General features: G+C 43.2%; 1 protein-coding gene across 1 annotated transcript in view; it reads left to right on the top strand.

Moving 5' to 3' along the window:
* Positions 1–7,938: 7,938 nt before the first annotated feature.
* LOC131197469 (mitogen-activated protein kinase kinase kinase 3-like) overlaps positions 7,939–15,503 on the top strand; it is a 105,473-nt gene continuing 97,908 nt past the window's right edge. The window contains exon 1 of the mRNA XM_058181577.1: positions 7,939–8,464. The gene's annotated coding sequence lies outside the window, so the exon portion shown is untranslated. The remainder of the gene's footprint in view (positions 8,465–15,503) is intronic.

The raw sequence follows: 15,503 nt of genomic DNA, 5'->3' as shown, positions 1-15,503 counted from the left end.
TATACAATTTAAAAACTAAATTAAGAAACTTATTACACAATTGGCCGAGAAATTAAAATATTTAAAATCTAAAAACCCCAATTTAAAACATAAATAGAATTTAAAATTTAAAAACTAAACAATTTAAAAAGTTTAAGCTAGCCCCGCGCGAATAAACAAATATGTTTTCAATTCGCGGCGAAAGGTCCGAAGGTCAGGTGTTTGGCGTAAACCAGGGGGAAGTTCATTCCAAAGAGTGGGGGCCCCCACAGAGAAGGATCTTCCCCTGGGGGCCGCCAGCCGACATTGTTTGGCGGACGGCACCCTGAGAAGTCCCTCTCTGTGACAGTGTACGGGACGGTGGGAGGCATGAGGTAACAACAGGCGGTCCCGTAAGTACCCAGGCCCCAAGCCATTTAATATACCACTTGGTAATGGATGGATTGGGGATCTGCATAACAAAGTTACGGACACCCATCAAATTCAAGCAAATGGATAGGTTGACTCTGGGGGGCCATCCAGCCACACATGTCACCCAACCGGTTCGGCTCGAGGTTGGGGAGCATTGGGAACATATCTGATTTGTTGTGATAGACAAGATGATTGAACCAGTGATTTTGGGATTTACTTGGCTCAATAAGTGGGAGCCAACCATTTGGCTCCCACTTATTGATAAGAACATGAGTGATAAGAACATGAGAGTGAATGTACCAATATAATGGGTGCGACCAAAGGCCTTGGAAAGAGCAAGTAGAGAGGGGTGGTTCCGGACCATTGAAATGATCTTGAAGGTGTAACCAGCGGCCTTGGAAAGAACATTAAGGGAGGAGTTACAATATATGGACATGAGAAGCAGGGTTTCGTAGATTGAGACTGGCCCTAGGCCCAGAGCCACAGGTCCATGACCAGGGAAAAGGAGCAGAGGGAAGGACACTGCTACCCCAGGAAGGATTCCCTGGCTACCTATGGGGATTTGGCGAGGGTATTTAGTGAGGGTGAATGCGAAACCTTACCTCCCCATCATACTACTGATTGCGCCATCGAACTAATACCCGGAGCCAAATTGCCAAAGCCCCATATGTATTTGATGACCCCTAGGAAAATTGAGGCGTTAAGGTGATATATCGATAAGAATTTAGCTAGAGGTTTCATCATTGCCTTATACATTGTAAGCCGCCCTGAGTCTTCGGAGAAGGGCGGGGTATAAATGTAAACAAAAAAAAAAGACCCAGTATTATTATTATTATTATTATTATTATTATGATGATGATGATGATGATTATGATTATGATTATTATTATTTATTAGATTTTTATACCACCCTTCTCCCGAAGGACTCAGGGCGGTTTACAGCCAAAGATAAGAACACAAGCAATATACAATTAAAACAAAATTTAAAAACTTATTAAATAATTGGCCGAAATTTAAAACATTTAAAATCTAAAAACCCCTTAAAATTCATCTAGAAATTTAAAATTTAAAAATTTAAAATTTAAAATTTAAGCCAGTCCCGCGCGAGAAAATAAATACGTTTTCAGCTCGCGGCAAAAGGTCCGAAGATCAGGCACTTGGCGCAAGCCAGGGGGAAGTTTGTTCCAGAGGGTAGGAGCCCCCACAGAGAAGGATCTTCCCCTGGGGGCCGCCAGCCGACATTGCTTGGCGGACGGCACCCTGAGAAGTCCCTCTCTGTTTGAGCGTAGGTTGTACATGGTGGCTCCAGAGCTCTTCAGGGGGAAAAAAGATAGCGGTTTACATCTGTATAGATTTCCGGGGTCTTAACGCTGTCTGCATAGAGCCTTTATATCCATTGCTGCTCACGACAGACTTGTTGACTACATTGGCGACTGGTAAAATATTTACGAAGGTTGATTTACGAGAAGCATATTACCGGGTGCGCATCCAACCAGGGGATGAGTGGAAAACAACGTTTAATTGTCCCCTGGGGAACTACCAGTTCCGAGTGGTGCCATTTGGGTTGCAGGGCACCCCGGCCGTATTCATGCAGCTCATAAATGAGGTTTTGCTTGAATACCTGTATTGGGGGGGGGGTGTCCTGGTATATCTGAATGATATCCTGATCTATACAAAAACAGTTGAGGAACACACCTGGTTGGTCCGACAGGTATTAACAAAACTGTTAGAGGCTAAACTCTTCGCGAAACTCTCGAAATGTGAGTTTTACTACAGGGAGATAACCTAGGGTTTAGGATAACTGGGAAGGGGGAAATGTACCCCAAGAAAGTTGAGGGTACTGGAGTGGCAAGCCCCGAGAGCAAGAAAACAATTACAAGAGTTTTCTCGTGTTTGCTAACTTCTATAGGCAATTTACCTCATCATTTGCCCAGGTAGCTTTGCCCTTAATGGATCTATTGCATACAAAGCCTACAACCACCAAACCTCGGCCAGGACAGGTACTGAACTGGTTGCCTTTGTGTCAAAAAGGGTTTGAACACCTAAAAGAACCATTTGCTAGAGAACTTGTTCTCAAACACCTGACACTTCGACATCTTTCATGGTGCAGGCTGATGCGAGTGATGTCGCAGTTGGGGCTGTGCTCGTACAACTAAACACCCAGGGCAGGCTTCAACTGTGCGTCTATACTTCACAGAAGCTCACTCCAACAGAAAGAAATTGGTCTGTGTAAGAAAAGGAGGCCTTTGCTGTAAAATGGGCCCTCCAAACAAGGTGACACCTATTGGAGGGCACGGAAAAACCGTTCGAGGTCTGGACCGACCATAAGAACTTGGAAGCCCTCCAAACACCTAGGAAATTATCCCCAAAACAAGTCAGAAGGGCACAGTATTTTCGAAGGTTACCTTCACCCTCAAATATGTGCCAGCCAGGAAAAAGTTTTTGGCCGATGCCTTATCTCGTATGCCTCAATACCATAGCAAGAGGGACGAGATAATGCAGGCCATGATACCCCCTAGACCAGTGGTTCTCAACCTTTATAGTGCTGCGACCCTTTTAATACAATTCCCCACGATGTGGCGACCCCCAACCATAAAATTATTTTCATTTTGAATTTATTGCGCCTGAAGCCATATTGGCTAGCGATCTGAACTGCTTGCGATTGCCTTGAGGACGGAGGCATTAAAGCAGAGACTCCTCCCCTATTAAGTTTATCGCGCCTGAAGCCAGATTAGGCTAGCGATTGGGAGTGATTGCAGCTGGCTTGAGAGGGAGACATCAGAGCAAAGATGTCTCTCTTTTTTAATTGATCACGCCTGAAGCCGAATTCGGCTAGTGATTTGAAGACCCTGCAGCTGGCTTGTGGAGTTAACCATTGGAGCGTGATTCTTCAACTTGCAAGTATACTTCCCATATTTCCTATGGTCTTAGGCGACTCCTGGCAAATCGCAATTCGACCCTCAACGGGGTCCCGACCCACAGGTTGAGAACTGCTGCCCTAGACAAACAGGGAGCCAAGTGACAGATGGGCGGTTGAAACCCGATTGGGTGATTAGTCTCCAGACTAAGCCAGATTAGCCTGGCTAACAGCTAATAAGTCATTGGTCACACACCAGAAGAGCCTAGCATGGAAGGGGGACAAACACTATACCCTTGCACCCCTGAGGGCTTTGGTGTTGAGACAGTGCCATGATGTTAAAACAATAGGACATTTCAGGTTTTTAAAGACATTACACCTTGTCAAACAGCAATTTTGGTGGCCAAGGATGCACACAGAGATTGAGGAGTATGTGAGAGGGCATCCAATCTGTGTGACATCCAAACCACAACCAGGAAAACCACTCAGCCTATTACAATCTGTAGCTGAACCCAGTAGACCATGGGATGAAATCGCTATGGATTTCATTTTGGAATTACCAAACAGCAAGGGATATACTGTAATATGGACTGTAATCAATTTATTCTCAAGGCAAGCACATTTCATCCTGTGTAGTGGATTACTGTCAGCCCGATGACTAGCAAGATTATTCATTCAGCACATCTACCGTCTGCATGGGATACCAAAACTTATATCTGATAGCGGGTGCAATTTACCGCCAAATTTTGGAGGAACTTTGTACACCTCCTTGGCTCAGAACAGGGATTGAGCTCAGCCTTCCACCCTAGCACCAATGGGGCAGCTGAACGTACCAATGCTATGGTGGAATGCTATTTACGGTGCTATGTTTCCTACCAACAAACAGACTGGTATGACCTCTTACTGTTTGCAGAAACGACCTATATAAAATTCTGCACACCGCAGCATGGACTATACCCCTTTTCAGATAGTGACAGGAAAGTATTTATCTGCCATCCCAGAACTAGACATACAGAACCCTAATTCAGGAACAACTGAATGGATGGAGAAAATATGTAAGGTCTGGCCACATGTAAAGGAAGCTTTAAAAAAAGCTTCCGTGAAATACAAACAGCAAGCTAATAAAAGGAGGGCAGACCATCCACCATTCAAAGTAGGGAATCGGGTATATCTTTCTGCTAAATATTTATGATTACGGATATCTAGTAGGAAACTAGGTCTCAAATACATTGGACCATTTGCCATAACCAAAATCATCACCCCTGTGACGATAGCACTAAAATTACCCCCCTTATTGGATAAGATACACCCAGTCTTCCATTGTAGCCTCCTAAAAGCAGTAATAACCATTCGAGAGCCTGATACCCGCCCGGGACCTGTGTCCGATGAATACTACGAGATTGAAAAGATCCTCGACTCAAAACTTTATTGGGGGAAGGTTAGGTACCTGGTTTGTTGGAAAGGGTACCCGGATATTGACGCATCATGGGTGCAGGAGAGTGACCTCAACGCCCTGAAACTACTACGACGGTTCCATAGATCATACCCACAGAAGCCAGGGAGGTCCATGGGGTAGTGCTGACCTCTCCCTTTTCATCCCCCATAGGTAGACTCCTGGTGGGGGAGGGCAACTGTTGAGCGTCAAGCAGCCGACACTTCGATGGCCTGGGGAACGGTCCATCTGATGCACAACAGAAGGACCCTACAGAGGATGATGGGCATGGGTGATGGGGGTGGGGGTAGACTAGTTACGTAGAGGCCTTTAACTCATGGTGCAGGTGATGGGTCTCGGGTAAACGAATGGTGGGTGGGCGAAAGCACCGGAATCAGCACAGCAACATAGCAGAAGCTCCTGGCTGGATTGATGCGGAATGATAGCGTCGCAGAGGTGCGGCGGCATGGCTAACCTTGGCAGTGGATTCGAAACGGCCACCTGCCAGCTGCACGAGGAGACGCCCACAGAAAAGGGGGCAAGGCAAGGCTATAAAGAAGCACTGAGTGGCGGAAACCCTCAGTGCTGACTTTATTTCATTCAGCGATCTGGCATTGACTACGAGCTACCAAGTAGTGGGAAATAAACCAGGTTTGCTTCACTGCACATAGTGTGGACTGTTTGTCACGGCTGGAAAACCGGATAGGCGGCCTAGCAAGCCGAGAGATGCAGTATTCCAGTGCAGTGTGGTTTTATCAAGGCCTTATAAAGTGGTACTAACACTTCATGTGATCTTTATTCTATCTCTCTGTTAATGCAGCCTAGGATTATATTGGCTTTTTTGGCATCTGTACCCCACTGCTGGCTCCTATTGAAGTATTGTCCACTAGGACTCCAATATCTTTCTTGCGGTTAGTGCTATTGAGCCAGGTACCCTGGCATTTGTTTTTTCTTGCCTAAATGTAGAACCTTACTTTAATCTAACCCCAAAGCCATAAAAACCAGAGACTTTTAGGATTAGAAAAATGGGATCCCCACTGCAGCCCCAGACGGCCAATAGGAACCAGCCATCCCTGCCCCTACGCTTTCAAAATTAGAATATAAAATGCAAAGAAAATGAAAATGATGTGAAATAAGGGAATGAAAAAAACAGAAGAGAAGAAAGGGTGAGGTAGAAGGGTGGGGGGAAGTATTGACTTCCCACTCTTTTTAGCATAGATGAAAATAACAATAAAGAAACAACACTTTACTTTTATACAATAATATCAACTAGGCATTTCTATAACAAGCCTATCTAATTGGCAAAATCAAAACTTTGTTTTTTTCCCCTATCACAAGCACAAAATCCAAAAGCAATTTGCACATGGAAACAAGGTTGGATATGTTCTTTTTTCTGTGAAGAAAGTAATGATTTTAACGATTTCTCCTTTTTTTGCCGTGGGAAATAATATTTCTGTTTGTACTTATTATTTCTTTATAGATCCTCTTCATATACAGCAGGGGTGTCCAAACTTGGTCCCTTTAAGACTTTTGGACTTCAACTCCCAGAGTCCCTCAGCCAGCAAAGCTGGCTGAGGAACTGTGGGAGTTGAAGTCCAAAAGTCTTAAAGGGACCAAGTTTGGACACCCCTGATATACAGGAAGTCCTCAACTTAAGACCACAATTGAGTCCAAAATTTCTGTTACTAAGTGAAACATTCGTTAAGTGAGCTTGCTCCATTTTACGACTTCTCTTGCTGAAGTTGTTAAGGGAATGACTAGTTGTTAAATTAGTCAAACTCTTATTAAGCGAATCTGGCTTCCCCATGGACTTTGACCTGGGACACTGCAACCGCCATGAATATGAGTCAAGGGTCTAAATTTTGATCACATGATTGTGGGGATTCTACCAGGGTCATTAAATGTGAAAACAGATCTTAAGTCACTTTTTCAGTGCTGCAACCATCGTAAGTCTAAGGACTACCTGTATATTAATGAACATCCCCCATCTCCCCGCTGAAGATCTGCCACAGACTGACTGTGCCAGACAGATGTAGAAAAACACTACTTTGAAACTACTGGTCAACATTAGGTTGGACATGCATAGAAGTCCTTACTTAGTATCCAAGTGTGGTTTATGTTGATTGCTTATTTAGTATTCTATAAGTATCACTGAGCGTTGTTTCTGACTATTTGTGATGAATGTATTGAATAGAGCAGAAAGAATAAAATAGAATAGAAAATAGAAAAGTAGAATAGAATAAGAATAAGAATAGAATAGAATAGAATAGAATATTGGAATGAAGAATAGAATGGAATGTGGAATGGAATCAGAAAAGAATAAGAATTAGAATAGAATATAGAATAGAATAGAATAGAATAGAATAGAATAGAATAGAATAGAATAGAATAGAATAGAATAGATTATTGGAATGAAAAATAGAATGGAATGTAGAATGGAATCAGAAAAGAATAAGAATTAGAATAGAATATAGAATAGAATAGAATAGAACATTGGAATGAATGGAATGGAATGGAATGGAATAGACTAGACTAGACTAGACTAGACTGGACTGGACTGGACTGGACTGGACTGGACTGCAATGGAATGGAATGGAATAGAATAGGGAGATCTTCTATCCTAACCCCCTACTCAGGAAGGAAACCCTATAGCAACTCCAGGCAGATAACTATCCAACCTTTTCTTAAAAACTTCCAGTGTTCGCAGTATGTACATTACAACTTTTGGAGGCAAGTTGTTCCACTGATTAATTGTTCTCAGTATCGGGAAATTTCTTCTTAAATTGCAGGTTGCTTCTCTCCTTGATTAGTTTCCATCCCTTGCTTCTTGTTCTACCCTCAGGTGCTTTGGAGAGCATATATGAATATTCTGATTATATTAATGATTTATGTACATGCGTGCTTATGCACCGGAGACAAATTCCTCAAGTGTCCAATCACCCTGGACCAATACAGAATACTATTTCACACCCACCAGCAACCCCTCCACTTTCACTCCGGATTGACACTCTTGTTTACAGCCAGCCTTTATCATCCGAATCAATGCTGCACTTTTCCTTCGGAATCCTCTTGAAGTACTAACCGACTTCCCTTTTTTTTCCAAACGCCAAAACCTGTCCCAAGAGGGTTGCAACCGATCCTCGTGGTCTCCAATCCACCCCAAAGCGAACTCAGCCTCCGAACGCGGTGCCAAAGCGTGCTGAGCTCCCATTGGCTGCCGCCGCCTTTGACGTCACCCTTTCCTGCTGCCCGGGTCCCCTTCCTTCTGCGCTCCGCAGCTGCGCTGGGACGTCGCGGGCGGAAAATTTTTCCTTGTTTCTTTTTCGCTGCAACATTTTTTCCTCTTTTTTGGCTTCCGAGCTCCTGTCTCCCCACTTCCCCCTTTTCCGTCCCTCTCCTCCTTTGCAAACCCTCTTTTTTCTTTTTTCTTTTGGAAAGTAGGAAACTGGGGCATTTGCTACTTCCCCACCCTTGCCGTGAGCCCAGGAAGAGTTTTATAGCTGGAAAGTTTTCTTTCTCTTCTGCTGGTTGAGGGGAGGAAGAGACCCCCGTCCAGGAAACACGTCCCGGTGCCACTCTGGCGGGGCAGTTGCCCCCTCCCCTTCTCCTCCTCCCCCGCCCCCACTTGCCTCTGCCAGGGGAGGGGGGGCCTCGTTGATTGATTCTGCGCCCCATCATCCCCGAGCCCCGAGCGTTTGGGCTACGGGACAAGGAGTCGCCGCGCAGCTGACCGAGCGAAAGGAGAAGCTGAGCTTGGTGTTTTTTTCCCTTGCAAAGGAAGAAAGGTAAGCCGTGATGGGTCCGTGGCTTTGATGGGAGTTTCAAGGCTTCATCCTGGGAAATTCCTCCTCCGCTCAAACCCCTTTTTTTCCCCCAAGCCGGATCGCGCGATCTCCTTTCTCCCTCCTTTTTTTCCGCCTTGTTGTTGGATTATTCAGCGCGCAGGTTTTGCACTGTGGTTCCACCGTAGAATGTGGTTCAGTGATCTTTCTTGACTCTTGCATGCATTCACAGGACCGGCCGTGGGGTGGGTGGGTGGGTTAAGTTAGCTTTGCTTCTTGGAGACTAGCAAGTCGTGTGAACCGGCGCTTCAGAAATAACTGGGGTGGTTGGACGTTTTTGGCGAATTGCGTTGTGAATTTTTCCTCACGCTGCCACTCCTCGGGGAATGGGGGGGGGGGGGAAACCAACAACCTTTCCTTGATTTATTATTCCCCTCCGTTTCTTCCTCTTCTCCAAATAAACCATCTGCTGGTTTTGTAAGGGAATGGAAGAGGTTGGGAGAAAAGGTGTAAAAATAAGCAACGCTTTTAAAATAGTATCTCTGGTTCAGAGAGTTAAAAAGTTGGCAGGGGAGATTTTAGGCCCTGCAAAAAAAGACAAGATGTTGACAGCAAACGAGTTTTTTGCATGGAGAATTTTTTTTTATTTTTTATTTAAGCCTCAGGTGGGATTCTTCCTGTTTTGGAAGAGAGAAGGAATAAATTGAACATTTTCTCTCTCTCTCTCTCTCAAAACAACAACAAACAAACTAGTTTCAGGTCACCATCTCCAATATAGCACTTTGCAGAATGCCCTGAACCCTAGTAGTTTTTATTCACCCCTCTCTCTCTCTCTCTCTCTCTCTCTCTCTCTCTCACACACACACACACACACACACACACACACACACACACACACACTTTTCTTTACAGAGGTAGCCGGGGCTGCTGAGATTTAGGGCAACAAATCTGCATAGCAAAATTAAGAACTGGCATTTCTTGAAAATCAGCCTGTGCCAAGAAAAATATTTTACTCGACTTACTATTTTTTTTCATTGGATGGAGTGATTTTTTTTTTAAAAAAAAATACTTCTGCTTTATCTTGTGGCTTTGCAATGCTCAGAAAACAATTCCCTGGATGATGAAAGAAAAGAAAATAACTTGGCGGTAATATTTAGAGGGTCCCCCCCCCCACTATCATAATGATAATCATTTTCAAGTTTTGAGCTGGATGCTGGGGTGGGAATAACAACTTTGAACAAGCTCCATTTTTTCTTTTTGCTTTTTTCATAGTCAGTTGCTGCAGGTATCTGGGACAAATAAGTTTCCAGGTCAAAGTGTGTATCAAGTTCAACAGTTGCCAAAGATACAAGACCGGAAGGGCGAGTTTGTTTCGGTTTCATGGGATAGGTAACCAAGCCATCCTACCTTCTGCATTCAACCGTGGTTAAAGAGACCATAGTTTATGGACGTTGGCTTTAATATGAAGGTAGCTTAATGGAAAGGGCGAAGCATTGCTTTGTTTACAAGCTGATCAGCAAAGAGAATTTGGCAAGAAAATTATCAGTTGAATGCAAATACCGAAACCTGTGTATGCTGTTAATAAAACAACCTTTAGAACTTGCTAAAAAGCTTCTGGGAAGAATTGAAAAAAAATCATAGGAGGTACACCTAGTCCTCGAATTACGATCACAATTGAGCCCAAAGGGAGACGTTTGTTAGGTGAGTTTTGTCTGATCTTGCTTGCCTCAGTTTTAAAATGAATGATTTGCAGATTATTATTTGTTAAGTTAGTAACAATCTGGCTTCCCCATTGACTTTGCTTGTCGGAAGGTCGCAAAAGGGGATCATATGACCCTGGAACATTGCGACCCCCATAAATATGAGCCAGTTGCCAAGCATCTAAATTTTGATCCATGATGCTGCCACGGTCGCAAGTGTGAAAAATGGTCATAAGTCACTTTTTCAGTGCTGTTGTAACTTTGAAAGGTCACTAAATGAACCATGTAATTGGTCGTGGCTTTATATAAATCAACCATTAGAACAAATAAGGAAGATTGCAAGCAGCTGTGTTCACTTCATCTGGAAAAAAAAAGATAGAAAAGAGGCAACCAGAATAACTATGGTGTTATTGACTACCAAGAGCCATCTCTGGACAAGTTGCACAGCACATTAATTTAATAATAATAATAAATATAAATGTTTCACAGCTTGCTACTGGAAAGTTCTTCAACCCATCGGATCAGCTGCCGTGTCACACAGGACATTGGACTCAAGATGGGCCCTTGGCAACATCTGGGCTTTTCTGACGGGGCTCAGAACATCAGCCACAACTCAGAACCGTGGCTTGGTCAAGCAAAGTGAATAATGCATGAATCTGGTTGATGAGGTGAAACTAGACCATTGTGGACGCTGGGAATAATTAGCTGCCTATTTTCAGGTTACGATCGTTGCCTTTTCTTTTCTGGCGAGTCAAAATCTTTGGGTGACCTCGCGGACATCTCCACGCAGTATTCCAAGCATTGCCTTAATTCCAGAATGTTTTTCAACTTCACAGTCTTGGGATTTCTTCAGGATAAACTGTCTGGATTGCATGCGGTGATCGCTCTCTTGAGTTAGAAGCTCTTTCAGCAGGGGAGAAAAAGATATTCTTGATGTGTTGGGATTTGCTGCCTTTAAAAAAGAACCCGAATTTGATTAGGATATTTCTTTTGCATTTCTCCAAAGGCTTACATTGGTAAGGATGGCGTAGCTCAAACCTGATTTTACATCTTTGGCCACGATCCGTTACACAAATCACTGCGATTGCTAAGTGAATCACACAGTCCTTAAACGAATTCAGCTTTCCCCACTCTCTTTACTTGTTGGAGTTTGGCTCGGAAGGTCACCAACTGTGATCATATCACCCTGGATTGCTGCAGTACATTCCACCTGGCAAGCACACAAATTTTGATCATAAAATTCCACGGCTTGGGAATTCTGGGAGTTGATATTCCTGCATGCCAGTGTGGAATTTTGGAAGTTAAAACCCATGCTGTGCCAGCTGGGGAATTCTGGGAGACACATGTACATGCAAACTTGTGTATTCTGGGTATTGAGGCTTGTCCATACCAGCTGAGGAATTGTGGGAATTGAGGCCTGTTGAGGATGCCAGCTTGGGAATTCTGGGAATTTAAACCTGTCTATGCTGAATAGGAAATTCTGGGAGTTGAATACCATGCATCTGCCCACTTTGCATCCAATTAGAATTGGATGAGTTTTGGGTGAAAGTATGAGAAAAGAAAAGAAAAAAAATTGCTGGTAAGAGCTGGGATTTTCTGGGGAAACTTGTGCAGATCTTCCGGGACTTCATTTGAAACTTGAAAGCACTTCTGTTGAAAGACCCTTTTATGCCTTCCGTCCTCCATATAGTCTTGAAGTCTCAGGGTTTCCCGTCTCCCGAATGAACGTGCTTTAATTTTCAGTAGACAGAAACCCACAACTGTGCCACGTTCATAAATGGTGAAAAAGAAGTGCTTTATAACTCCAGCGATTGGAGCCGGCCACTGGAGACCAGGATCTGGAGGCTGAACGGAACTTGAAACTTGCACGTTAAGACTTGAAAAATGACACAGAATGCAACTCCTTCTGACTTGCGTCAGGGACATGCTGAAGTTGTTTGTTTCTTCGCAGGACAAATTGTTTCTTGGATATGAAACGGAGCTGAGATTTTCTTTTGGAATTCTCTGGCCCTCGGAGGAGCAATTAATGGCCTGTGGAGTTGTAATCATATCTCAACTTTCCTATTCGTAGACAGGACTTGCTAGATTTGCATTTTACCTGAGAGTCAAAGCAACATAAACAGGGTTCTGGGGGGATGTTGGTTTTCTTCTTGTTTATTTTAGTTTTGTTTTTGCACAATCCAAGAAGATAAGAGTGCCTTCTGGGAATTTCTATAACTGAGGGTGGGTTTGAACCTTGGCTTTCTCCATTCGGGTCCATCGCTTTAACCCAGTGGTTCTCAATCTTGACAACTTGAAGATGTATGAACTTCAATTCCCAGAATTCCCCAGCCAGCTTGCATGGACTTCAATTCCCAGAACTCTCCAACTGGCACAGACCAACTTCCAGAATTCCCCAGCCATAACATAGACGGGCTTCAACTCCCAGAATTTGGACTGTGTTATCTGGGGAATTCTGGGAGTTGAAGTCCACGCAACTTCAAATCGTCATGGTTAAGAAACACTGCTTTAACCACTATACCATGTTGCCTCTCAGAGGTATTTTCGGGCTGTGATCAAGACCAAAATGATGGCAGATGAAGCATTTTGGTACATCTCTTGTTGTATGTATTGATGTTGCAGACATGTCCAGAAGAAGAGGTGGTAGCATCAGAAAAATTATTCTGCCGTACTATGGATTTTGATGTTTCCGCTGGTTGCTGTTGCAACCTTTATATTTAGACTTAAGGACAGGAATTTTGAATTTGTTCTCAAATTTGCACCTCTATTTAGATGTGTACTGAAACATTAATGGAGTGAGATACCCAATAGTACCATCTGCAAAAAGGAACATGAGGCTAATTGTCATTCAAAGGAACATCATACAGTAGTGGCCAAGATTGTGGAAACCTTTTAGGAAAAGTGTATTTTTGAGGTTTGATAGCTAATGACACCATTTTTGGGGGGGAGTAGTACCATAAAATGATACATCTTTTATTATTATTATTTATTTTGTCACAACAGTATATATAAGCATAAGCATGAAAATAACTATATAATATCTAAGCATATAAATGAGCATAAGTATGTAATAACTATATTAATTGGATATAATGAAAGGAAACAATAGGACAGGAACGGTAGGCACGTTGGTGCTCTTATGCACGCCCCTTACGGACCTCTTAGGAATGGGGTGAGGCAATAGTAGACAGTTTTTGGTTGAAGATTTTGGGATTTTGGGAAGAGACCACAGAGTCAGGTAGTGTATTCCAAGTATTAACAACTCTGTTAAAGGTAAAGGTTCCCCTCGCACATACGTGCTAGTCGTTGCCGACTCTAGGGGGCAGTGCTCATCTCCGTTTCAAAGCCGAAGAGCCAGCGCTGTCCGAAGACGTCTCCATGGTCATGTGGCCGGCATGACTCAACGCCAAAGGCGCACGGAACGCTGTTACCTTCCCACCAAAGGTGGTCCCTATTTTTTCTACTTGCATTTTTATGTGCTTTCGAAACTGCTAGGCTGGCAGAAGCTGGGACAAGTAACGGGAGCTCACCCCATTACATGGCAGCACTAGGGATTTGAACTGCTGAGCTGCCGATCTTTCGATCGACAAGCTCAACGTCCTAGCCCCTGAGCCACCGCGTCCCCTAACAACCCTATTACTGAAGTTGTATTTTCTGCAATCAAGATTAGAGCGGTTAACATTAAGCTTAAATCTATTGTGTGCTCGTGTATTCTTGCAATTAAAGCTGAAGTAGTCTTTGACAGGAAGGACATTGTAATAGATGATTCTATGAGTTAAATTCAGGTCACGTCAAAGGCGGCGTAGTTATAAATTTTCTAAACCCATATCAATGGAAACATAATTTAATCAAGAATGTAATGCTTTCCAACCTTTGTTTGAGAGATAAAAGTGGCTCTTTTCATGGAATTCTAGATTTTAGGCCAAATTCCCGCAGTCTGTGCCGAACAGTCCGTACACTCAACTTCACATTGCATTGCGTCACTTCAACATGTATACACCTAGGTGATTTTCTTCTGTCATGTAGGCACAGCCTCTTAATTCTTCTATCATTACTTGCTGTTGTGCACCTTTCCCGGCCTTTACCAGTGTGGTTTTGTAGTGACTGAGTCTCCTTATACCTCTTCAAAAACTTAGAAATGCCACCTTTGGTTAAGTTTCCACCAATTTTTCTTCTAACTTCTTTATAACTGTAGCCTTGTTCACTTAATAATACTATTTTCGTATCGCTTTCTGGGCGACCAGTCAACTCTTAGTACCATTACTTTAATTTTATTACGTTTTACAAGCTCACTAAATGAAAGAACACAAAAAAGCCCAACCAACTTGATAGCGATCACATAACATACTAACAAATGTCCCCCTCTCAGCTTCAAGACATGACATCAATAACTGAAACCTACTGATCTGAGAGGCTCATTGCCAAAACTAGATGACACCTGATTGGCTCTCTAAATATTCATGCTCATTGGCTACAATCAGATGAAGGAAAGCTACCTGATACCAACCTAAGCAAATTCTGCTTTCTTTTTCTGGTTATTTGGCTATAACCAGTGGTGGGATTCAGCCAGTTCGCACTACTTCGGGAGAACCGGTTGTTAACTTTCTGAGCAGTTTGGCAAACTGGTTGTTGGAAGAAATCATTAGGGCAGAGAACCGGTTGTTAAATTACCTTAATCCTACCACTGGCTATAACGTTTGATACAATACAGATAATTGAACCAACTTCGTTGCATTACATTCTTGATTAAATTATCTTTCCACTGATACATAATTTTATGGTATTGCTCCAAAAGAAAGTGGTGTTATTAGCAGGGGTGAAATCCACTTACCTTCGCTAGCGGTTTGCAGATGGGAGCGCGCTCTCTCTCTTCGCTTGTGCGTAGCACCTCTGCGCATGCGTGGGATTTTCTGCACATGCTTAGAGCATCAAAAATGGGACATGATGATGTCCAGGTGGGTGGGCAGAGCTACCGGTTCTCCCGAGCCGGATAAAACAAGCTGCATTTCTGGTTACTGGTTATTAGCCATCAAACCTCAAAAATACACTTTCCCCAAAAGGTTTCCACCACTTTAGCCACTACTCTATCATAGCAGAAGCCTTCCTTTTAATATGATAAATCCTTCATTGTTAATATAACTGCCTTATTATGGTGGGTTATTATTATAATCACCCATCCAGCTTGGCCAATACTTCCAGGATCATCGACTGTATCTCCTTGTTCACTGTCCAACTGAAAGGAACCAACAATGAGGTTCTGACATCAAATGTTAAGTGCAGTTCCATAAGTGGGAAAATATTGCCCTGGAGTTAAAGAAATAGCATTTAAAAAACCGTATTTT

Source organism: Ahaetulla prasina, chromosome 4 (genome assembly GCF_028640845.1).
Source record: "Ahaetulla prasina isolate Xishuangbanna chromosome 4, ASM2864084v1, whole genome shotgun sequence".
NCBI classification, from domain to species: domain Eukaryota; kingdom Metazoa; phylum Chordata; class Lepidosauria; order Squamata; family Colubridae; genus Ahaetulla; species Ahaetulla prasina.
Note: the sequence above shows the minus strand (reverse complement) of the source record. Positions and strands in the feature narration are given on the sequence as shown.